The 25,727-nt window shown below is 38.9% G+C and overlaps 1 protein-coding gene and 8 non-coding genes across 9 annotated transcripts in view; 4 read left to right on the top strand and 5 right to left on the bottom strand.

Annotated features, from left to right (window-relative positions):
• LOC145478891 (alpha-1B adrenergic receptor-like) overlaps positions 1-25,727 on the bottom strand; it is a 71,182-nt gene that overhangs the window by 37,970 nt on the left and 7,485 nt on the right. The gene's annotated exons all lie outside the window — the stretch shown is intronic.
• Trnas-uga (transfer RNA serine (anticodon UGA)) lies at positions 680-761 on the bottom strand. Its single transcript has one exon. It is a non-coding gene; the product is annotated as a tRNA-Ser (tRNA).
• Positions 2,079-2,160, top strand: Trnas-cga (transfer RNA serine (anticodon CGA)). The gene has a single exon. It is a non-coding gene; the product is annotated as a tRNA-Ser (tRNA).
• Trnas-uga (transfer RNA serine (anticodon UGA)) lies at positions 3,510-3,591 on the bottom strand. Its single transcript has one exon. It is a non-coding gene; the product is annotated as a tRNA-Ser (tRNA).
• Trnas-uga (transfer RNA serine (anticodon UGA)) lies at positions 7,050-7,131 on the bottom strand. Its single transcript has one exon. It is a non-coding gene; the product is annotated as a tRNA-Ser (tRNA).
• Positions 8,442-8,523, top strand: Trnas-cga (transfer RNA serine (anticodon CGA)). Its single transcript has one exon. It is a non-coding gene; the product is annotated as a tRNA-Ser (tRNA).
• On the bottom strand, positions 17,420-17,501 carry Trnas-uga (transfer RNA serine (anticodon UGA)). Its single transcript has one exon. It is a non-coding gene; the product is annotated as a tRNA-Ser (tRNA).
• On the top strand, positions 19,212-19,293 carry Trnas-cga (transfer RNA serine (anticodon CGA)). Its single transcript has one exon. It is a non-coding gene; the product is annotated as a tRNA-Ser (tRNA).
• Trnas-uga (transfer RNA serine (anticodon UGA)) lies at positions 22,647-22,728 on the top strand. The gene has a single exon. It is a non-coding gene; the product is annotated as a tRNA-Ser (tRNA).

Genomic DNA, 25,727 nt, shown 5'->3' with positions numbered 1-25,727 from the left:
GAATATACGAAAATGGCCAATTTGACTCCTATTCCCAACGAGGCACCCCGTATTAATCTGCAAAGACAGGAAAGCTACTTAAGTTTATTTATAACCTATACCTGTACTGCAGAATAAAAACAGAAAAAAAACTTATCTAGACAGAAATGAAACAAATATGGCATCTCAGAGAGAATAATAGGTCAAAACGTACTATCAGTGATATCTAATTGAAGGAGCAAAAATTAAAGAAGAGCGCGAATAACGCAAAAGAGAACTACTATGAAACACGGAGGAGAAGCGTGCTGAAAAAGACCGATAGGACGGAAGAAGCTATGGATAACATATCGGAAGAGTTACGGTGGGAAACACTTGACGTTTTATTTAAGATAGAAAGCATAGCCAAAACGTAAAACAAATTCTCTCGAAATGCCAACGAATTTATTTGCGTTTAATTCTTATACTCCTGGGAAAGACCTCAGAGAGAAGCTATGACTTTCTCTAACTGACTTCCACCTTTCTGGTCAGTGACAGAGTGTAGTATAATTTTACCGTCAAAGTTTTCTTCGAACTGTTAATGCCGATATTTGGGAGAAAAAAACATCTGGCATCCGTTACTGTTTCTTATAGTATTTACTCGATTCCACGTACATAGTAAAGATTATAAATTTCGAAAAAATTTGCGAAAAAAAGGAGCTGACGCTGCGAGCAGGATTCGAACCTGCGCGGGGAGACCCCATTGGATTTCAAGTCCAACGCCTTAACCACTCGGCCATCGCAGCTTACGACACTAATAGTGGCTAGGAAAACTATAGTTTCAGACACTACATTGCAAAGTTTTGCAAGTTATAGAAGATTCAGATTAAAACTGAGCTAGTTTTGCCCATATACCAGTGATAGGACGCATTTTCACCGTCCAAAAATTTAAGATGATGTATCAACTAATATAAATCATGAGCAAAATAGCCCTAAAGCACAAGACATTTTCCCCTTACATTTATCGCCTTTATGCACATTTCAAAGGCGTTTAAACTGCTTAACAACCGTCGCTATGTTATCAAGTATTTTACTGTAACATGTCCAAATATGAAGCAAATCAAGGTAAAGTTTCATATTCTTGTTAATTTGTCAGTTCGATCCCCCATTTTTTTTCCTCTGTATTATTTGGTACAAGCTGTTAGCCAAAAGATATATTAATTACAACAGGTTAATCAACTGCTGTTTAATTGTTGTAGTGAATGTCATAGCAATTTGAGTTTGGAATTACGGAGACTGGTTCGAGTCTGGTGACGTCATTGTAAAGATGATAAGAGCCATGCTGGAGGCTGTTGTCAATAAAGAGTATAAAACCAAAATAATTTTCTGAATCACTTGCAATTTTGTTGACAAAAAAGTAGAAGACTGTCCAGAGGTTTGAACAAGATCTTTCTTTTTCTTGAACGGGGTTTCTCTCAGGGCGTGATCTTTCCTTCAGCTTCCTGAGAAGTCTTTGCAAGCTCTGTACCGTAAAAAAATGGTTCCGTCCCATTTAAATTTCCAGAACACTTTGAATTATTAAAACATCATTTGAGCACTTTTCTAGTTTGATATTAACGACAACCTTACGGTTGTTGAGCAAGCACTTTGTTATGTCCTCATCGTCAAGTTCCTTTCATAATCAGATGAGAACATTACAGTTGAACATCGAACTCTCAATCCCTCCGCTATTTCAAACTCAGATCTTTTACCCTTGTGGGTACCTTTTCATTCAATAAATATCGGTTATTTCGAGCCCCCCGCCTACTCAAAGTACAGCATTTTTCTTTTCCCTTGAGAATTCAACTGTATTTTAAAGATAAACTTATTAGTTTCAGGGTACTTCGACATTTTCGTCTTCATTATCATCCTTATGAATCGTTAAACACAGCGATGAAAACTGCATGGCTGATCAGCCGAAGAGTATTGCACTTAATTATTTCTACTTCGCATACATCAGTATTACTGATCTCGCATGTCAGTCACCTTGTTCTTTTCTTGATAAATTATTAAATATTAATATTACTAAGAGAAAATACGTTGCTTAGATATTTAAAGGATTTCTCTATACCCTTCTAATAGCAGCTGCGATGGCCGAGTGGTTAAGGCGTTGGACTCGAAATCCAATGGGGTCTCCCCGCGCAGGTTCGAATCCTGCTCGCAGCGTTACTTTTGGAAAGATTTTAAAAACGTTTACGCTATTTTTTCAGCCTCGAAACAGTGTATTCTTCACAAGAGGCGTCATCTAAATTGCAAAAATGTTTAACTTAAAATGCAGCAGGCTGCATATTATGAAACACAAAAGTCGTCTACGACATTAAAGGGCAGTTTGTAACAGTGATGCCCCAAATTACGTTGTATCTTGTACGTGCGTGTGTAGTTGTCATCTTGGTGTGATAAGGCGGTATATAGCGAGCAACAGGTACAAATGGTCTACGTTAACATTACCATTTTCTCAATGACTTGTTTTCAAGATTCCTATTTTACAATTTATAAACAGAAATGAATAAAGTTCTTTCATAAATTCACTTAAATTTTTATACGTATTTGTAATGGTTCATAAGGGAAACGAATCTGCCATCGATGATCACGTGACTGGCAAATCAAGCACATTTCTTTCAATGAAAACTCACTTACTATCGAGTCTTCTGTTCGGTGTTTCCATGATGGCAGTTAAATGACTCAGTGTTAATAAAATAGCTAAGATTCTCTCTGACACTTTTCTCATAGAAAACTAGCTACTCTGTCAGAGGTTAAAAAACAAGAAGCTTTAATTAGAGTCTAATTAGAGCTGAAATAGGACCTGCCAGCTTGACCGATGAAGCCGCTGAAAGGCATGGTGCAGCACAGTGTAACTTTTGAGAGAGCATTTACGCCAGTTGCATAAACAATTCCGAGGTTAGCGTGAAGCTGCGTTTTTTAGAACCAAAAGTAGCAATTTTTAAGGAGTCGCATCTCTAAAAGTTTAGCCTAAATTTTCCAAGTTCGTCGTTTGTAATCCGTGTTAATCTTTTCCATCCTTAACCATCATTGTTCCTTTATGGATTATTATAATCTCTTTGGTGTTTTTCTATCTCAGTAACCTATTATTTCCATTTTTTTTTTTTTTTTTTCACTTCAGCGCGACTAAATTAAATTCGACGTTTGAAACCACTGCCTTTCTTTTGTCATGCCACTGCCGAGCCAAATTCATTTGAGTTCGGCACGGCAGTAGCACGACGTTTGGACCCGTCAATGAACTTATTTGGGTTGTAACCCATACTGCTCCGGGAAAAGACCTCGGATAATAGCTTGAACGTTTTCTAACTGACTACCACCTTTCTTGTCAGTGACAGAGTGTAGTAGAATTTCATTGCCACAGTTTTCCTCAAACAATCAATATCGCCTCATATCCCAGCCGGAATATAAGCCGGGATATAACATCTGGCATTCGTTACTGCTTCTTTCAGTATTTATTCGATCCTGCAGTATACCTAGTAAGGATTAAACATTTCTTCGGAAAAAAAGGGAACACACGCTGCGAGCAGGATTCGAACCTGCGCGGGGAGACCCCATTGGATTTCAAGTCCAACGCCTTAACCACTCGGCCATCGCAGCTGATGAAAGTAATAGCTGCTAGGAAAACTACACTTTGAAACACTTTCTGTATAAACGGCTGCATTGCAAAGTTTTGAAAGGTATGAAAGATTCAGCCAGAATGCCAGGACTTATGTATCTTCTTTGGTGTTTTTCTTTCTCACTTGAAACTAATATTTATTTACTATTTATTTAAACAACGAAGCTTTGAAAGACCCGACAATTGTTTTTCAAACGAGGCAAAACCTAATTGATGTAAAATTAAGTGGTCCAATATGCTAATTATTCTACTTGCAAGGTGTGTGAGATAGTTAAGGAACATTTCACAATATTGAGTACATCGCTTCCAACAGTAGATTTTATGGCTTAGTGTGCGAATATATTTATATATCAGACAAAAAGAAAAGATGCGAAAGGTGTCCCTTAAGTAAACAGAGTCTCGTTTAATTTTCCACTGTGAGCAGGACTGATTAAACTTCTCTTCATTTGATATCAAGTGACTGATTACTATTGAATCACTCATGCTCACGGCTTTGTTCGGAAGTTGGAGCGCGTAATTTCTTTAACATTTTAGCCGAAAAGGATATTACAAACTTTTGAATTACATGAGCACTTTATGTCGCTTATTGGAGTGTTCATAAAGTTGGGGACTGCTAGCTTTGATTATAACAAAGGAGAGCGGGACTGAAAAGCAATAGCTGAAAATAACGAGGAAAATGAGTCATGTATTCCGTCGTCATGTTCCTCTAAAACATCCTCACATTATATTCCTAATGATATACATGAAAAATTACGCGATTCTGATTGGCTGAGAGCAGTGCAGTTCAAGTGTAACACAAGTGCAACAAGTGAAACACCAGTGCAAATTACACATCGTTAAGATTATGATTGGCTGAAAGACAATAGGAAATTTTTGACGCCAATGATACTACTTAACATGATGACGAAAATTTCGTGCGGAAACTTTGAAAAATGTTTTCTCGAATGAGAAAAATGGCTTCAAGAAAGGTCTTCCGGCACTTCCTCCACGCAAATTTTTTCATTTTTATATTATTAATAAGTTATCATACGGTTTTTCTTGTTCAATTTGGAATTAATTTGCACTTGTGAGTTTTTCAAAAAGCTCACTCATGCAAATTAATTCCAAATTGAACTCGAAACTGTATGATTACCTATACTAAACATATCCCGCCGACAAATTGGTACAAATAATGCGGGTAGAGAACATACAACATACTTCATCCGCCATCATCGGTTTTTGTGCCGCAAACAAAGGTAACTGACTTACAACACTTTCGTGTAGTTCTTCAATTTTACCTTTCATTCTCCAAGTTGGAAATTTCCCTCCAAATGGGATACCTCGATAGGTGTCTATTCACTGCCTCCAACTTCTGTAGTAATACAAGACTGATCGGGCTGCTATCTGCTACGAAGGACAATAAGTACTTAATGACTGTTCCCAGGGGAAACAGTGAGTTTTGTTTCAAAACTCACTGTTTCCCGCGGGGCCAGTCATTAAATGTTTAGTTTTACCTCCCAACTAAAAAATAGAAAAAACTGCGAAGAAATCGTTTGCTTGGCGCTGGCTGGCTCACAAATTTGCAGCGGTTTCAAGGAGCTCGACTTGATTACGTGTGAGTAGAAAGTTCAAGTTGTTGTTTCCCTAAGGAGTTAGTGAGTTTTGTTCGCCCTAGAGAGTTAGTGAGTTTTGACCCACGACACGTGACACGTTCTCCTCCAATCGGAAAACGTATTTCAGTTGGAAGGTATAACAACATGCTTTCCACCGATAAAGTTAATCAACCATTTATAATTTGCCACCTTTTAAAACTATCCGTGTCAGTCTGAAAACATACAACCGCCACAAGCATGGGATGTTTACCTGGAGAGGAATATATATATATTTTTTTTTGTAATTTTCGTTTTCTTAGAAGACTTCACCCAAGTGAAAAACAAGCATATTATTCACCGACTTTCACGTTGTTGGAGTTCCTCGGGCTACGCCCTCAGTGACTAGAAATAACTTTACACTACCATGTAACCTATGCCATAGACCCTTTTCATGGATAAATTCTTTTGTGAGTATGAAAATATGCCTGACTAATCTCCTTTTGAGTAGACAATTCAAATCTAAATTGGCAGTCATCGATGAACAGGGTCCATGACACGCCGGGGTGGGCAATGGACCATTCTCGTGCTCTCAGTATTGGACTGGAACTAGCTTGCAACTGAGGCTAATGCGGGGAGTCTTTTCAAATGCAAACGACATTAATCTCCTTTTTAATGATATTCCCCCGCATGAGCTAGAGCTAGTTGCAAGCTAGTTCCAGTCCAATACCGAGAATATACAAAAATGGCCAATTTGACTCATTTTCCCAACGAAGCACCCCGTATTAATCTGCAAAGACAGGAAAGCTACTTAAGTTTATCTATAACGTATACGTGTACTGCAGAATAAAAACAGAAAAAAAAACTCATCTAGACTGAAATGAAACAAATATAGCATCTGAGCGAAAATAATAGGTCAAAACGTACTATCAGTGATATTTAATTGAAGGAGCAAAAATTAAAGAAGAGCGCGAATAACGCAAAAGAGAACTACTATGAAACACGGAGGAGAAGCGTGCTGAAAAAGACCGATAGGACGGAAAAAGCTATGGATAACATATCGGAAGAGTTATGGTGGGTGGTTCCGTAAAAAACCAAGCAGACAATCTAATTGGGCTACGCCAATCGTATAATTTATTCCAGGATTCAAGATTATTCGATCTAAAGAGGTAATACAAAATTCCATTGAGAAACCAAACAGACGATCGGAATATAAACGCAAACCTAAGTTACATTGTTTTAAGCCTGAGTTACAGTACTAAACTTACTTCTTTGACGATGTCCAATCAGATTGTTTTGCGGTTTGTCCAGGTCAGGAAACAGATGAACAGATTTGAAAACAGCAGAAAACGGGTCAGCGAAACAGGTCAGCAACGAAGGTGTTCACAGTGAAAATATCTGCGACAAACAACTAACTTATCCAAGCTCAAAGGTCAATTGACCGTATCGGTTACGCGGCTAAATGTCAATCAAAAGGTATTTACGAAATCAAACGTCAATCAAATGCTAATTGTTCATATATTAACGGAACAGTGGGAAAAGCTTGAGGTTTTATTTAAAATAGAAGGCATAGCCAAAACTTAAAACAAATTCTCTCGAAATGCCAATGAATATATTTGCGTTTAATTCTTATACTCCTGGGAAAGACCGCAGAGAAAAGCTATGACTTTCTCTAACTGACTTCCACCTTTCTGGTCAGTGACAGAGTGTAGTATAATTTTACCGTCAAAGTTTTCTTCGAACTGTTAATGCCGATATTTGGGAGAAAAAAACATCTGACATCCGTTACTGTTTCTTATAGTATTTACTCGATTCCACGTACATAGTAAAGATTATAAATTTCGAAAAAATTTGCGAAAAAAAGGAGCTGACGCTGCGAGCAGGATTCGAACCTGCGCAGGGAGACCCCATTGGATTTCAAGTCCAACGCCTTAACCACTCGGCCATCGCAGCTTACGACACTAATAGTGGCTAGGAAAACTATAGTTTCAGGCACTACATTGCAAAGTTTTGAGAGGTATAGAAGATTCAGATTAAAACTGAGCTAGTTTTGCGCATATATCAGTGATAGGACGCATTTTCACCATCCAGAAATTTAAGATGATGTATCAATTAGTACAAAACATGAGCACGATAGCCCTAAAGCACAAGACATTTACCCCTTACATTTATCGCCTTAATGCACATTTCAAAGGCGTTTAAACTGCTTAACAACCGTCGCTATGTTATCAAGTATTTCACTGTAACATGTCCAAATATGAAGCAAATCAAGGTATAGTTTCATATTCTTATTGATTTCCCAGTTCGATCCCCAATTTTTTTCCTCTGTTTTATTTGGTACAAGCTGTTAGCCAAAAGATATATTAATTACAATAGGTTAATCAACTGCTGTTTAATTGTTGTAGTGAATGTCATAGCAATTTGAGTTTGGAATTACGGAGACTGGTTCGAGTCCGGTGACGTCATTGTAAAGATGATAAGAGCCATGCTGGAGGCTGTTGTCAATAAAGAGTATAAAACCAAAATAATTTTCTGAATCACTTGCAATTTTGTTGACAAAAGAGTAGAAGGTTGTCCAGAGGTTTGAACAAGATCTTTCTTTTTCTTGAACAGGATTTCTCTCAGGGCGTGATCTTTCCTTCAGCTTCCTGAGAAGTCTTTGCAAGCTCTGTACCGTAAAAAAATGGTTCCGTCCCATTTAAATTCCCAGAACACTTTGAATTATTAAAACATCATTTGAGCACTTTTCTAGTTTGATATTAACGACAACCTTACGGTTGTTGAGCAAGCACTTTGTTATATCCTCATCGTCAAGTTCCTTTCATAATCAGATGAAAACATTACAGTTGAACATCGAACTCTCAGTCTCTCCGCTATTTCAAACTCAGATCTTTTATCCCTGTGGGTACCTTTTCATTCAATAAATATTGGTTATTTCGAGCCCCCCGCCTACTCAAAGTACAGCATTTTTCTTTTCCCTTGAGAATTCAACTGTATTTTAAAGATAAACTTAATACTTTCAGTGTACTTCAACATTTTCGTCTTCATTGTCATTCTTATGAATCGTTAAACATAGCGATGAAAACTGCATGGCTGATCAGTCGAAGAGTATTGCACTTAATTATTTGTACTTCACATACATTAGTATTACTGATCCCGCATTTTAGTCACCTTGTCCTTTTCTTGATAAACTATTTAATATTACTAAGAGAAAATACGTTGCTTAGATATTTAAAGGATTTCTCTATACCCTTCTAATAGCAGCTGCGATGGCCGAGTGGTTAAGGCGTTGGACTCGAAATCCAATGGGGTCTCCCCGCGCAGGTTCGAATCCTGCTCGCAGCGTTGCTTTTGGAAAGATTTTTAAAAAGTTTACGCTATTTTTTCAGCCTCGAAACAGCGTATTGTTCACAAGAGGCGTCATCTAAATTGCAAAATGTTTAACTTAAAATGCAGCAGGCTGCATGTTATGAAACACAAAAGTCGTCTACGACATTAAAGGGCAGTTTGTAACAGTGATGCCCCAAATTACTTTGCATCTTGTACGTGCGTGTGTAGTTGTCATCTTGGTGTGATAAGGCGGTATATAGCGAGCAACAGGTACAAATGGTCTACGTTAATATTATCATTTTCTCAATGACTTGTTTTCAAGATTCCTATTTTACAATTTATAAACAGACATGAATAAAGTTCTTCCATAAATTCACTTAAATTTTCATGCGTATTTGTAATGGTTCGTAAGGGAAACGAATCTGCCATCGATGATCACGTGACTGGCAAATCAAACACATTTCTTTCAATGAAAACTCACTTACTTTCGAGTCTTCTGTTCGGTGTTTCCATGATGGCAGTTAAATGACTCAGTGTTAATAAAATAGCTTAGATTCTCACTGACACTTTTCTCTTCGAAAACTAGCTACTCTGTCAGAGGTTAAAAAACAAGAAACTTTAATTAGGTAGTCCATGGGCCAGGACCCTGGAAAGAGCCATTTAGTACCAAAACGAGGGACAAACTCTAACACTTATTTTTAACAACATTGATTCCTCTAAGTTATTTTGGTGTATGATAACCATGCCAAATGAGTAGCTTTACTAGGATTATCACGTGATTAAATGACGTCACTAATAACAGTTAAATGCAAACCTGAAAATGTTACATACATCGATTTTTGGTTATTGCAAACTTCAAACGCAGTTTTTAGACCTAATTTCAATAACTTATATATGACTTATAGGTGTTATCCCTGAATGGTTTCCATGGCAACACCTGTCAAATTATAAATATGAACAATAAGACGGAAAATGTGAAAAAAAAGAAAGTGCTCGTGTAAATTGCACTGGTTACTTTCGAACGCTCGTTCTAAACTACATTGACTCCTCTTGCTTAGTTTGGTATATGATAACCATGTCAAATGAGTAGCTATACCAGGCTTGTCACGTGATCAATTGCAAACGACTCGGTTGGGCTGAACAGATAGAACTGGTACAAATGTGATTACTTTGGTCAAATGCAAGCAAATGCAAATACAATCATGTTACATACACTGGTGTTTAGTTATTGAAAATCTCAAACGTTTTCAGAGCTTATGTCAACAACGTAGTTTTAACTTAAAGAAATTGTTCCTGGATGGTTTCCATGGCTAAACTTGCCAAATGCTAAACATGAATAATTATTCAGGATATAAGAAAATGCTTGTACATGTGTTACATTGATAATTAAAGTTAGATTTCTTCGTCTTCTTCTCTGTCATCTGAGACAAACTCCTCGATAGAATCTTCATATCTGTTGTCGTGGTCTAATAGCTTGCACACATCCGTGAACGTCAAACCATTTGCCAGGCAACTGCAGGTAGGAAGTTGACATGACCTTGTACACGAGCAAGACAGTTGTTCTAGCACGGCTGTAGGGGCTGGATCACCGCTCATCCAGTCAATGGCAAAGTGAACACCGTCTTCGCGCCAGCCAAAACCAATGGGGGTAGTGTCCCTTGACAGCTCTGCAGACTTCGCTTCCAAATGGCTGCTTGGAAGTTTGCGCGAGCCGCATGCTTGAACAAGCAGTGAACACAAGGTGGTAATTGGGTGGAGTCGATTTTACCCTTCTTGGCGCAGAATAACCTGTAGCTCAGCTCATTAATGTTATCAGTTCTTGGTTGAGAGCAGTAGAGCTTACATTTAAACTCTTGAAGGCTCTGAAAAAGCATATCTGATAGAACCCATTCCATCCCCAGCTACTTAAACAATTCTTGGTAAGATGTCTGTTGCTTAACAAGCCGTAGGGCTGTTTTCTTTTTCCTTCCATCGAAGGCACTCACTGTGTCACAACCAGTGAAAGCATGCATACCAATTAGGTATTTGCAAAGTTCTTCTCCTACGGCTGCCACCACACTGCAGATACTGACATATCTAGTTCTTGTCTGTGCTCCACATTTTACATACACGGATGCCGAATAAAGCAATTAAACGCCAGGCAAAGCAAGAATACGTCTGTATCTTCTGATGCCACAGCCACCGCCTTGTAGCCCGATTTAGCTGCATGAGCTGCATGTAGAATAAGCCTGGTATCAGCCTCTTCCTGTGTGTAGTTGAGCTCTTCAACTATATTGGCAGCTTTTGAGGTAACCTCGCAACAGTCACTTTCGCACGAAAAGTGACCTTGCCTGTCAACTTTGTTCTGTATTAATCCCGTCTCCACCCCTTTACCACAAACTCTGTGAAGGCCTTTTATTCTTTGGATTCAAAAGGAGGTTTCTTCACTGCTGTACCTTGTGTTCGGATGCGTCCCCATGTAGTCGCACTAAGACCCATTTCTCTTCGTGCGTTTTCAAGAGCTTTTTGGCGGGTAACTTCTACAAATCTTCTAGAACGAGGACCGCAACCATCTTCTGCATTGTAAATGGGAAGATTTTCTGCATCCAGTGCCTCGACACTCCTCTTTTTGGTCTGAATTATCTGCGTTGATGGTTCCGGGGGAAGTTGTGGTCCGAAATGCCTCGCCTGCACCGCTATTCCATTTACTCTATGCGATGTTCCTTCACCCGATAACGTTTCATCTAGGCGGTCAATGTTTTCCCATGCCAAAGTAGTGACAACATGGGGCTGGATGTTATCTGGCAATGGGATTTCACTTGTTGATGTCATTTTCTTAAGGCACAGTGCAGTGTTGATTTCTTCAAGCTGGGAATAGGCGATTCCGTGGGCGCAACGATTAAGCATTTGGATGAGTTCAACGTTATCTGTCAGGGACTTCACAGCATAGGGAAGAGGGATCTGTTCGGATGGCTTAATCTTTCCTCTGCTCACTCCAAACATCAGATCTTGGGCGAAGGATTTCATCAACCTCTGCACTCTTGGGTGACAGTTTTTATCTGACCCGGCACTCTTTTTATTCAGTCAGATATGTTTGCAAGAACGAACCCTGGTCTTTGGGAACATTCATTGCGATCTTAGCGAGATCTGAAGGGCGTGGAGACTATGACATCTTGTTTCCTGTTCTTTGAATAGCTTCGCGACTGTCAATAGCAGCCCGGTGTATATTTGAGCTCCGAGAAGACTGGCTTGCATTGTCCTGTTTTTCCAGAAGAAGGGTTGTTATGTATTTGACTACATGAAGTAAGTCAAATTGGAGAGAACTATGAAGACACTGGTGGTTTCTAACAAATCTTCAAAGAAGAGGACATCGCGAAATTCTGCCTGGAGATTCTGTCTGGTGTGCTTCTTTGTGGATAACTTGATTTCTTCAACAACCAAAGACGTGAGATACGCACGATATAAGTAGTTCTGTCATTTCAGTCAATCTGACTATTTTCTCGTTTGCAAGAACATTCGGTCTGATGTAATCATCTGATGTAAGCATCTGATGTAAGCATCTGGTAAGCTTCGGACTTGAGATTAGCATACTCATCTTCTCAACGATTCACCACAGCCATCGGAAGCCCCAGTGGGACTTGCCTCAGTCCTAGTATAGCCCTTGTAGCATATCCTGTGGTAACAAGCTTCAGCTGTTACGATTTCACGCGACACAATTGCGAGAATCCTGCGGTCCTTCTTTTCCATGGCTGATTTTCTAATTGAGTGATCTGCACGCAAATCTTTGCCTTGTTCCAAGGGTTCCCGATTTCTTGTTCCTTAACATACTTCTTTTCACAGAATACGCAGACATGCTCGTAAGTTGTGCTGGTGGTAGGGGACTGTTGGATCGAGGTCCTCTTAGCTGCCGTTGGTTGTTGGTCGTCAGTTCAGCTTGCTGCTTTGAAATTGTTTCCAAGAGCTTTTTCATGGTAAACACGCTACGCCATTTTCTTTGATAGTGAATGTTGGGATTTCTCCTTCATTTAATGTCTCAGCAATATCAAGGTGTTTGTGTTTACGAACAGCAGCTGCTCGCCTCTTACAAGTGTAGTTCAGGACTCCTCATCCTTTGGTCTAACTAGTTCCGTATCATCGTCAGTACAGTGAATAATTCATGCACAGCTACTCTGTTCTGAACGTGATCGCTTTTGATCGATGTTTTGTTCTTCAGGCGTCACATTTCCTCCTTTTGTGCCAACTGTTCAGTCATGCAAGGTTCTACGTCAATATAAAGACTTAAAGGTTTCAAAAAGCCATTTTTAAACCGGTTTAATTTTAGCGCTGAAGTTTGTATTTAATTATTCAGGTGTTCGTTCTTCACCAAAAATGATTTTATATAAACAACAAAAGCAGCACAAAAGACCATCCGCACTGGTCATTGTAAATTAGCTTAGTCACTATATATGAACGAAATCATCTTTAGCAATGTATGAAATGACCCTCATATCAAAGAAAAACTATTATTTAATATCATTTTCCTTTTGATGCATTTCAAACTCCATATTTTTCAAAATCTCTCATTATGTCATCTACTGCTACACCTTTCGTATATTTCGAAGGTCTGTAAGTTTCTTGTCAAAAATCGACACTATCAGCTTAATATTTAGTTAAATGATTTCTCTAAATGTTTACCTAAATGCTCACTGTTTATTTATCCCCTGAGAACATTTCTCGTTTCTACAAGGAACCAAAATTTTAGCACAAATTAGCCCTACACACATGTCAAGAATGCCGCCATCTTGGATTTACCCATGGTGCAATGTAAATGACACCGTTGGTTGTTTTTTACTTATTCGAGTAATCCTGACACAAATTTCTACTTCTAACAACTTCGAGGAGAAATACAAATGTTTTCCTTTTTTTCAAATATCTAAGGTACTGTCAAACGATCGTGACCATATATTTAGAGGATCTTCTTCTGAGCCTCGTTTCCATGCTGAAGCCATTTTTTTTCGCGAAATTTTAAATTAAAAAATCTAACGCAAAGCTACTCATTCAGAAAGGTTATCATACAAATTTGAAAACACCTCATACAGTAGTATCAGCTGAAAACACTTAGGTTTTGTCCTTAGGTTTGGTACCGAAAAGTGGTCTGGCCCATGGACTAAGGGTCTAATTAGAGCTGAAATAGGACCTGCCAGCTTGACCGATGAAGCCGCTGAAAGGCATGGTGCAGCACAGTGTAACTTTTGAGAGAGCATTTACGCCAGTTGCATAAACAATTCCGAGGTTAGCGTGAAGCTGCGTTTTTTAGAACCAAAAGTAGCAATTTTTAAGGAGTCGCATCTCTAAAAGTTTAGCCTAAATTTTCCAAGTTCGTCGTTTGTAATCCGTGTTAATCTTTTCCATCCTTAACCATCATTGTTCCTTTATGGATTATTATAATCTCTTTGGTGTTTTTCTATCTCAGTAACCTATTATTTCCATTTTTTTTTTGTTTCACTTCAGCGCGACTAAATTAAATTCGACGTTTGAAACCACTGCCTTTCTTTTGTCATGCCACTGCCGAGCCAAATTCATTTGAGTTCGGCACGGCAGTAGCATGACGTTTGGACCCGTCAATGAACTTATTTGGGTTGTAACCCATACTGCTCCGGGAAAAGACCTCGGATAATAGCTTGAACGTTTTCTAACTGACTACCACTTTTCTTGTCAGTGACAGAGTGTAGTAGAATTTCATTGCCACAGTTTTCCTCAAACAATCAATATCGCCTTATATCCCAGCCGGGATATAAGCCGGGACATAACACCTGGCATTCGTTACTGCTTCTTTCAGTATTTATTCGATCCTGCAGTATACCTAGTAAGAATTAAACATTTCTTCGGAAAAAAAGGGAACACACGCTGCGAGCGGATTTCAAGTCCAACGCCTTAACCACTCGGCCATCGCAGCTGATGAAATTAATAGCTGCTAGGAAAACTACACTTTGAAACACTTTCTGTATAAACGGCTGCATTGCAAAGTTTTGAAAGGTATGAAAGATTCAGCCAGAATGCCAGGACTTATGTATCTTCTTTGGTGTTTTTCTTTCTCACTTGAAACTACTATTTATTTACTATTTATTTAAACAACGAAGCTTTCAAAAACCCGACAATTGTTTTTCAAACGAGGCAAAACCTAATTGATGTAAAATTAAGTGGTCCAATATGCTAATTATTCTACTTGCAAGGTGTGTGAGATAGTAAAGGAACATTTCACAATATGGAGTACATCGTTTCCAACAGCAGATTGTATGGCTTAGTGTGCGAATATATTTATATATCAGACAAAAAGAAAAGATGCGAAAGGTGTCCCTTAAGTAAACAGAGTCTCGTTTAATTTTCCACTGTGAGCAGGACTGATTAAACATCTCTTCATTTGATATCAAGTGACTGATAACTATTGAATCACTCATGCTCACGGCTTTGTTCGGAAGTTGGAGCGCGTAATTTCTTTAACATTTTAGTCGAAAAGGAAATTACAAACTTTTGAATTACATGAGCACTTTACGTCGCATATTGGAGTGTCCATAAAGTTGGGGACTGCTAGCTTTGATTATAACAAAGGAGAGCGGGACTGAAAAGCAATAGCTGAAAATAACGAGGAAAATGAGTCATGTATTCCGTCGTCGTGTTCCTCTAAAACATCCTCACATTATATTCCTAATAATATACATGAAAAAATTACGCGATTCTGATTGGCTGAGAGCAGTGCAGTTCAAGTGTAACACAAGTGCAACAAGTGAAACACCAGTGCAAATTACACATCGTTAAGATTATGATTAACTGAAAGACAATAGGAAATTTTTGACGCCAATGATACTACTTAACATGATGACGAAAATTTCGTGCGGAAACTTTGAAAAACGTTTTCTCGAATGAGAAAAAATGGCTTCAAGAAAGGTCTTCCGGCACTTCCTCCACGCAAATTTTTTCATTTTTATATTATTAATAAGTAATCATACGGTTTTTCTTGTTCAATTTGGAATTAATTTCCACTTGTGAATTTTTCAAAAAGCTCACTCGGGCAAATTAATTCCAAATTGAACTCGAAACTGTATGATTACCTATACTAAACATAACCCGCCGACAAATTGGTACAAATAATGCGCGTAGAGAACACGTAACATACTTCATCCGCCATCATCGGTTTTTGTGCCGCAAACAAAGGTAACTGACTTACAACACTTTCGTGTCGCTCTACAATTTTACCTTTCATTCTCCAAGTTGGAAATTTCCCTCCAAAAGAGATACCTCGATAGGTGTCTACTCACTGCCTCCAACTTCTGTAGTAATACAAGACTGATCGGGCTGCTATCTGCTACGAAGGACAATAAGCACTTAATGACTGTTCCCAGGGGAAACAGTGAGTTTTGTTTCAAAACTCACTGTTTCCCGCGGGGCCAGTCATTAAATGTTTAGTTTTACCTCCCAACTAAAAAATAGAAAAAACTGCGAAGAAATCGTTTGCTTGGCGCTGGCTGGCTCACAAATTTGCAGCGGTTTCAAGGAGCTCGACTTGATTACGTGTGGGTAGAAAGTTCAAGTTGTTGTTTCCCTAAGGAGTTAGTGAGTTTTGTTCGCCCTAGAGAGTTAGTGAGTTTTGACCCACGACACGTGACACGTTCTCCTCCAATCGGAAAACGTATTTCAGTTGGAAGGTATAACAACATGCTTTCCACCGATAAAGTTTTAACCATATAATTTGCCACCTTTTAAAACTATCCGTGTCAGTCTGAAAACATACAACCGCCACAAGCATGGGATGTTTACCTGGAGAGGAATATATATATATATATATATTTGTAATTTTCGTTTTCTTAGAAGACCTCACCCAAGTGAAAAACAAGCATATTATTCACCGACTTTCACGTTGTTGGAGTTCCTCGGGCTACGCCCTCAGTGACTAGAAATAACTTTACACTACCATGTAACCTATGCCATAGACCCTTTTCATAGATAAATTCTTTTGTGAGTATGAAAATATGCCTGACTAATCTCCTTTTGAGTTGACAATTCAAATCTAAATTGGCAGTCATCGATGAACAGGGTCCATGACACGCCGGGGTGGGCAATGGACCATTCTCGTGCTCTCGGTATTGGACTGGAACTAGCTTGCAACTGAGGCTAATGCGGGGAGTCTTTTCAAATGCAAACGACATTAATCTCCTTTTTAATGATATTCCCCCGCATGAGCTAGAGCTAGTTGCAAGCTAGTTCCAGTCCAATACCGAGAATATACAAAAATGGCCAATTTGACTCCTTTTCCCAACGAAGCACCCCGTATTAATCTGCAAAGACAGGAAAGCTGCTTAGTTTATTTATAACTAATACCTGTACTGCAGAATAAAAACAGAAAAAAAGTTATCTAGACAGAAATGAAACAAATATGGCATCTGAGAGAGAATAATAGGTTAAATAGATAAAAGACGTAGTATCAGTGAGATTTAATTGAAGAAACAAAAAGTAGAGCACGAATAACGCAAAAGACAATTATTGTTATGAAACACACAGGAGAAGCATGCTGAAAAAGACCGATAGGGCGAAAGAAGGTATGGATAACATATCGAAAGAATTGCGGTGGGAAAAGCTAGAGTTTTTAGGGAAAAAAAGCCATAGCCAAAACTTAAAACAAATTCTCTCGAAATGTGAATGAAATTATTTGCGTTTAACTCTTATGCTCGTGGGAAAGACCTCAGAGAAGAACTATGACTTTCTCTAACTGACTTCCACCTTTCTTGTCAGTGACAGAGTGTAGTAGAATTTCACCGTCAAAATTTTCTTCGAACTGTTAATGCCGATATTTGGGAGTAAAAAAACATCTGGCATCCATTACTGCTTTTTTTAGTATTTACTCGATCCCACGTACATAGTAAGGATTATAAATTTCCTTGCCAAAAAAAGGAGCTGACGCTGCGAGCAGGATTCGAACCTGCGCAGGGAAACCCCATTGGATTTCAAGTCCAACGCCTTAACCACTCGGCCATCGCAGCTGGTGTGACTAGCAGTTGCTAGGAAAACTATACTTTCAGACACTTCCTAAATAACGGCTACATTGCAAAGTTTTGCAAGGTATAGAAGATTCAGATTAAAAGCTAGTTTTGTGCATATACCAGCGATAAGACGCATTTTCACCATCCAGGAATTTAAGATGATGATTTATTATATGGCTGTCTCACAAGGACTGGGAACTACCGAATTCACGAATTTGATTGGCTGAAATCGATATTGACCGCGGTCTAGATTTTCCCATCTAGACCGACATCTAGACCGGTTTCATTTTGCGTTGAAAAAGTAGTGAGCTAAAATACAAAAATGTTCACCATTTTCTTTTATTTTCTGCTCAATCATTTGTGGAAGTGCCAAAAAGCCTGATGACAAAAAAAAAACAGTAAAGAGGACGAGCAAATTTCGGCAGGTTTAAGTTATGCTCATCTCCGTTTGCAAGCAAAATGTCAGCAAACCAGTTACATTAAACGAATTAAAGTTTTTTTCTTTGCCATATAATAAACATCTTATTAACCGAACTAAGTCGGTCTGTATGGGAGAATCTTGACCTCGGTGGTGTGTAAAGACCTCACGGCGTTCGGTCTGTACTCACGACCTCGGTCAAGGTTCTCCCATACAGACCTCCTGCTCGGTTAATAAGAGCTAAGTATCAACTAGTATATAACATGAGCATGATAGCCCTAATGATCATAAGACATTTTCACCTTAACTTTATCGCCTTTATGCACATTTCAAAGGCGTTTAAACTGCTTAACAACCGTTGCTATGTTATCAAGTATTTCACTGTAACATGTCCAAATATGAAGCAAATCAAGGGATAGTTTCATATTCTTGTTAATTTGTCAGTTCGATCCCCCATTTTTTTCCTCTGTATTATTTGGTACAAGCTTTTAGCCAAAAGATATATTAATTACCACAGGTTAATCAACTGCTGTTTAATTGTTGTAGTAAATGTCATAACAGTTTGAGTTTGGAATTACGGAGACTGGTGACGGTGACGTCATTGTAAAGATGATAAGAGCTATGCTGGAAGCTGTTGTCAATAAAGAGTATAAAACCAAAATAATTTTCTGAATCACTTGCAATTTTGTTAACAAAAGAGTAGAAGGTTGTCCAGAGGTTTGAACAAGATCTTTCTTTTTCTTGAACAGGATTTCTCTCGGGGCGTGATCTTTCCTTCAGCTTCCTCAGAAGTCTCTGCAAGCTCTGCTCGGTTGTTGAACAAGCATTGTGTTATATCCTCATCGTGAAGTTCCTTTCATAATCAAATGAGAACATTACAGTTGAACATCGACCTCTCAATCTCTCCGTTATTTCAAACTCAAATCATTTACCCTTGTGGGTATCTTTTCATTCAATAAATACTCGTTATTTCGAGCCCCCCGCCAACTCAAAGTACAGTACTTTTCTTTTTCCTTGAGACTTCAACTGTACTTTAAAGATAAACATAATAGTTTCAGGGTACTTCAACATTGTCGTCTTCATTATCATTCTCATGAATCATTAAATACAGCGATGAAAACTGTTTGTCTGATCAGCCGAAGAGTACTGCACTTAATTATTTCTACTTTGTATACATTAGTATTACTTATCCACCTTGTCCTTTTCTTGATAAACTATTTAATATTAATAATACTAAGGTAAAATACGTTGCTTAGATATTTAAAGGATTTTATACCGTAATTGCAATAGCAGCTGCGATGGCCGAGTGGTTAAGGCGTTGGACTCGAAATCCAATGGGGTCTCCCCGCGCAGGTTCGAATCCTGCTCGCAGCGTTGCTTTTGGGAAGTTTTTAAAAACGTTTACGCTATTTTTTCAGCCTTGAAACAGTGTGTTGTTCACAAAAGGCGTCATCTAAATTGCAAAAATGTTTAACTTAAAATGTAGCAGACTGCATATTATGAAACACAAAAGTCGTCCACGACGTTGAAGGGCAGTTTGTGACAGTGATGCCCAAAATTACTTTGCATCTTGTACGTGCGTGTGTAGTTGTCATCTTGGTGTGGTAAGGCGGTATATAGCGAGCAACAGGTACAAATGGTCTACGTTAACATTGTTATTTTCCTAATGACTTGATGTTTTCAAGATTCCTATTTTACAATTTATAAACGAGTACAGACATTAATGAAGTTCTTTCATATATTCACTTAAATTTTTGTACGTATTTGTAATGGTTCATAAGGCAAACAAATCTGCCATCGATGATCACGTGACTGGCAAATCAAGCACATCTCTTTCGAAGAAAGGTTACTGATAGTCGAGTCTTCTATTCGGTGTTTCCATGATGGCAGTTAAATGACTCAGTGTTAATGAAATAGCTAAGATTCTCGCGGGCATTTTTGTCATAGAAAACTAGCTACTCTTTCAGAGGTTAAAGAACACAAGAAGCTCAAGAGCTGAAATAGGGCCTGCCAGCTTGACCGATGAAGCCGCTGAAAGGCATGGTGTAACACAGTGTAACTTTTGAAAGAGCATTTACGCCACTCGCATGAACAATTCCGAGGTGAACGTGAAGCGGTCACAAGAGTCATGGGCAGCTGTGTTTTTCAGAACCCGTGACCAAAAGTGGAAAATTTTTAAGGAGTCGCATCTTGAAAAGTTTAGCCTAAACTTTTTAAGTTCGTCGTTTGTAATCCGTGTTAATCTTTTCCATCCTTCACCATCCTTGTTCCTTTATGGTTGATTATTATTATCTCTATGGTGTTTTTCTATCTCAGTAACCTATTATTTTCAGATTTCCTTTAGTTCGGCGCGAGTGAATTAAATTCGACGTTTGAAACCACTGCAGTTCTTTTGTCATGCCACTGCCGAGCCAAATTCATTTGAGTTCGGCACGGCAGTAGCATGACGTTTGGACCTGTCAATGTTCCGGGAAAAGACCTCTATACTTTGAAACACTTTCTGTACAAACGGCTGCATTGCAAAGTTTTGAAAGGTATGAAAGATTCAGCCAGAATGCCAGGACTTATATATCTTCTTTGGTGTTTTTCTTTCTTACTAAACTACTATTTTCAGGTTCCCTTTAGTTTAAAGGTAATTTTGCCTAAGCCAAAATAACTCAAAATGCCGTGACTGAGCTCCTTTAAGCTGTATAAATATTGCGTCTAAAACATTCCCTTCTTTCAACATTAGTATTCAAGATTAAAGACAGGAGGCTGAAGAAGAAATGTCATTTTAGTCTAGGTTAGAAGGATAATAGCTTCAGCCGAGCATAATTTTGAGCATAATACCCTGGGTTTCACGAGTGACACCTGAAAGTATATCCAACAGACCCCATTCGAGCTGGCTTGCTAGCAGGCTGACATGACAATTTTTGTTAGTACTGTGACGAATGCCCGCGACATTGTCTGATGACGTGGGAACAATGGGAAACTCCTGAGTCCTTTAACTACAAACGTTTTCCCCAGAACGGCATTTGCACCTTCTCTTGGTTAAACAAAACGAAATTACTTTGGTGGACTGAGCTCAGGATTAAACGCTGAATAACAGAAGTTGCATATTTCCCAAAATGGCGTGCAGCTTCATATGGAGGGTAATACAGCTTGTCGCAATTTTGGCCGCCATACTGGGGAGCAGGGAAACACGTCAGAAAATACAATGATTATCCGGAAAATTTGAATTAATAAAAATTTATGAATTGGAAACTTTATATGCTAGCTTATGCTAATTTACCGGAAAGACTTTTTCCAACTTCTGACGACATTCAACTGGAAGTGCGCATGCCTTTTATTCAAGCGCGTTCACGTGACGCCATGCGTCGAGTGCACTGAAAAGGGAGAAAATTATTACTCATACCAGTTCTTTGTCTTCCTCTCTCAGTTTGTCCAATTATGTTTTTTCTTAATTAACCTCAAATACATGTCTGAAAGCATTTCGTCCACCGAGGTGGTTTGCCGAGACTCAATACTGAATTTAACTTCTTTTATGTTCCTTATGTGAGTTACTATATCCCACGACTCAGTGCTGACGCGGGGCAGGAAATTATTGAGTGAAATCAATTGTGTTAGGCCCGGTTTAAACGTCGCATTTTACATGCGCCGAATCAAATACTAATATTAGTCGATTCGAATGAATAAGTTCGGCTAATTTGATTTAAACGTCGCATTTTTTTGCCGAATAAAATTGTAGCCTACGTAGCAAGCGTTTCCGTGGGGTTTGGGAGTAAAGAAAGAGCGAGGAACGGGATTTTCGGTGTTTTGCCCGCGCGAAAACACCGAAAATCCCGTTCCTCGCTCTTTCTTTACTCCCAAACCCCACGGAAACGCTTGCTACGCAGGCTAACTCAACAGTCGCCGTATATTGCTTTCCTACCCCGCATGTCATGTAGCACAGAGCGGTTTTTGCTTGAAGGCCGAAACTTAAGCTTAATTGGAGCGAAGCAAGCAAGAACCACACATACTGGCATCTTCAACAGCCTTCCTTCTACATGATACATCTCCTGCTGCAACTGCCGCCAAAAATTCCCTTCAGCTTGTTGTGCGCATGTCATGCAGCACAAAACTGTGGAGTTATGGGTAAAATATAATTTAACATAATTTATGAATTAGATTCGGCACATGTAAAATGCGGCGTTTAACTCAACTGTCGGACTTCAGTCGTATATTCGACTAGATCAGTCGAATATTCCTTAAGAAAATATTTTAGTATATTAAATATTAAGCTTTCCTAATTCATCGCTCTCACAACTAAATTCTTGAGGGCATAGTAACTGTTGTTAAGCCATACGTCTTGTTTTAACAAGACGTTTTTACACTGAAGATTTAAAAATCTTCAGTGTAAAAATATATTGATGACGATGAAAACAGGAGCAAAAAGGACGATCTCAAAGTAAATGAAAGAGTTTAACCCTTCGTTATCATTAATCTCCAGAGAGCGGTGTGCAGTTAAAGAGTTAATATCGCTAAGCTGATATATACATATGGAGAGAGAGCCGTTTTCACCCACGTTGTCAGCAGCCATGCAAATTTATTGAAGTAAAAGAAAGTGTTTACATAAGAAAAGAGTTCAACTCTCACAGGATTGGTTTCGAACACCAATAGGGCTGCTGTGATGTCATGTTAAAACATCCTGTTATATTGGAGACGTTGCTTAGGTTTTTATAGCGTATCTGAAAGAAGGTTAAAATGTTGCTGCGATGGCCGAGTGGTTAAGGCGTTGGACTTGAAATCCAATGGGGTCTCCCCGCGCAGGTTCGAATCCTGCTCGCAGCGTCCGTTGAACATCATATTTTTATTCAAGTTTTCCTCGTTTTTCAGTAACAAAGAAATATATAAACCGTTTAACTTTTCTGTGGCGTAATGCAAATCTGAACTAAAGATTATCTTGAGGCCATATTTTTCAGCCACACATCATGGAGACACTATTCTAAATACAGAGCTACTCCACAGCAATGAATTAAGGACTCACTTTGGAAAAAGAGTATCCATGCGAGTGCTTTTGATAATTTTTAGGGGGCTGGGGTGGGGCGGAGGGAGTCTCAATTAACAAACGTGGCGGTACGGTTTGCTGAAAGGAACGATATCAGCGGTGGTATTTTAAGGCTAAATTATCATATCACTGAAAGAAGTTAAAGAACCAGTTAGAGAACCAGAAGAAAGCAACAGCCGAAACATTTGAAACTGGAGAAAGAAGCCAGTCCAGGAGGATCGGTATGCCTCGAGAGAAGCCTATAGCTACAACCGTGGACTAATTGTGTTGGAAAATGGGCAAAGACATGAAATCATAACCTTAATACCTACAGAATAAGTGTCACCACCCCCATTGCCTCTTTAAATGTTGGAAAATGGTAAAATGCGAGCTGTTGTTGGATGGCAGTGTTTTGTCTGCATTGCACAGGGGTGGGGAGGGGTAAAATGCGTATAGGATGAAGTTCTCCAACCCTTGTGACCAAGGTCGTAGATTACCCCACAATACAGTTGCATCGACGGCTTCTAGTTTTTAATCAGCTCTATCACCAAAACACTTAGGAATGTGCGTTCCCTTCATTTATATTTTCTCATTCCCCCTCCCCCCTTACCTTCCAAAAGCGCACGAACGGATACTCTCCGCCCTGGAAATTACTTTTTTCCCATGTGATCGAGAATATGGAGATGTTTGCTGCTATGAACTTGCTGTCATCATTTTTTCTTTTGTTTACACAAATGTAAAAAAAAATAAATAAAAAAATAAATGTTTGAAATGTTACCAGACGAAATGAGTAAAAAAAAAATCAAATCGAAATACTAACTTTTGGTATTGCAAAACTCAAAAAGAAAAACAAGCTACTTACAAAGACTTATATGCTTACAATGCGGATGCTTACATTACTTATAAATACAACGTTAGAATGACTTTATTACAGTAACCTACAACTACACATCACCTATCTTGTAGAAAATTGTCAAATTCTTAAAATGCGTTCAAGGACACCACAGTTACAGATAATAAAACTCTACACTTAAATAAAATTTTTCAAGGCAATTTATTACATCACCGACGACTGAAAAAATAGCATCGAACCGATGAGAACTTATACCTGCGTAGAAGTGCAAAACGACTTAAATAAAAAAAAATTCATCAGTACGCAATACCCTGATAGACAGAAAATGTTTCATATACTCACTGACATCGTAATTAAACCAGCAAAATCCTTGAAAATAATTACACGCCAAAGTGTAATTTTCAATCGGATTTTGAATCCCCCGCACAAAATGCTAAAAAATTGGATGCCAGTTGTATTCTCCCTAAAGCACTCATGTCAGCTTACCTCGCGGACGTAAATAACACTCAGTGGAACAAACTGAAAATTTATTAAGAAACCTGTCAAGGTTACAAAATGAAGCGGGGTAAACTGTTGCGCAACCGAAGCAAACAAAACGAGACACCCGGCTAAAGAGTGAGTGTGTGTGAAGACCACTGTTGTGAAACCTCTTTTGCACAATTCCGCTGTGAAAGCATGGTATCGTGGTTTTGGATCGCTGGGTGGATAATCACTGTGATGTCCCTCCTTGGCAATGGCTTCACAATATACTTAATCACCACAAGACGACGACTCTTCACCTTGCCTAACTGGTTCATTCTCTCGCTGGCGGTGGCAGATTTTCTTTACGTCTTGTGCTACTTCCCGGCTTCATTCTTTTGCAATTTGCTGTTTCATAGCTGCAATCGTGAGTACCGGATTATGGTAGCATCGCTGTTCATGTATGCATCCGTAACAAATTTGGTCGCCATGACTATCGATCGCTACATCGCCATTGCATTGCCTCTGAGATACGTCGTTTTGGTGACCTCTCGTCGCGTTTTGGCCGCCATTTTCTCCGCATGGGCATTTTCGTTAATACTCGCTCCGATTCAGTATCAAGTAGAGAGAGCAGATTCCACAAGCCTACATAGAGTGTTTGAAATAACCCGACTAGCAACCGTGGAAGTGACTCCAGCTGTTATTTCAGTCACTTCTACAATTCGTATGTTATTGATAAGAAGAAAACACATGAAACAAGCCGCCATTCAAGTTTCGCAATTACTTTACAACAAACGGAGGGGAAGCCCCGATTGTCACTTTAAACTGTCAAGAAAGAGAGAGTTGTCATCTGTACAAGTCATATGCGTCGTTGTTTCTGTTTTTATTGTTTGCTATGCTATGAATATTTCATTATCATTTTGCATTGGTCTCGAAATCTGTAATCCTCCAACAGAGGTCCGCGATCTTCTCGCCATTTTGTTGTTGGTGAACTCTTTAATAAACCCTTTTGCTTACGCCTTCCTAAAAAATGACATCAAAAAAGAATGTGAGGCTCTTTTTCGTCGGAAATTTAAAACAAGTAAATAAAGAAACATAGCTGTCAATTTATTTGCTGTGGCACGCGTCCCAATAATAAATAATAAAAAGATGACGTTAAGTACTGAGGCTTCATGATAAAACATTAATTGTAAAGTTTAAGGTAAGCTAGACTACGAGTAGTCCCTCTTTCACTTAGTCCATCGTGCGTGACGCGAAAGAAAACTGCGAGAGAAAAATAGCCGCGCGAAATCCTGGGGGCGAGGAGCCCCCAGGATTTCGCGCGGCTATTTTTTTCTCGCGGTTTTCCTTCGCGTCACGTACGATGGACTAAGCGAGAGAGGGACTACTCGTAGTCTACAATAACAAGTGAAAGAAATACTATACTGATATATTTATCACAGTGAGTCATCTCCTCGGTGAATGTTGAAAATGATATCCAAACTTCTTAGT

This window comes from Orbicella franksi, chromosome 2 (genome assembly GCF_964199315.1).
Source record: "Orbicella franksi chromosome 2, jaOrbFran1.1, whole genome shotgun sequence".
Taxonomy (NCBI): domain Eukaryota; kingdom Metazoa; phylum Cnidaria; class Anthozoa; order Scleractinia; family Merulinidae; genus Orbicella; species Orbicella franksi.
This window is presented reverse-complemented; position numbering and strand designations above follow the sequence as displayed.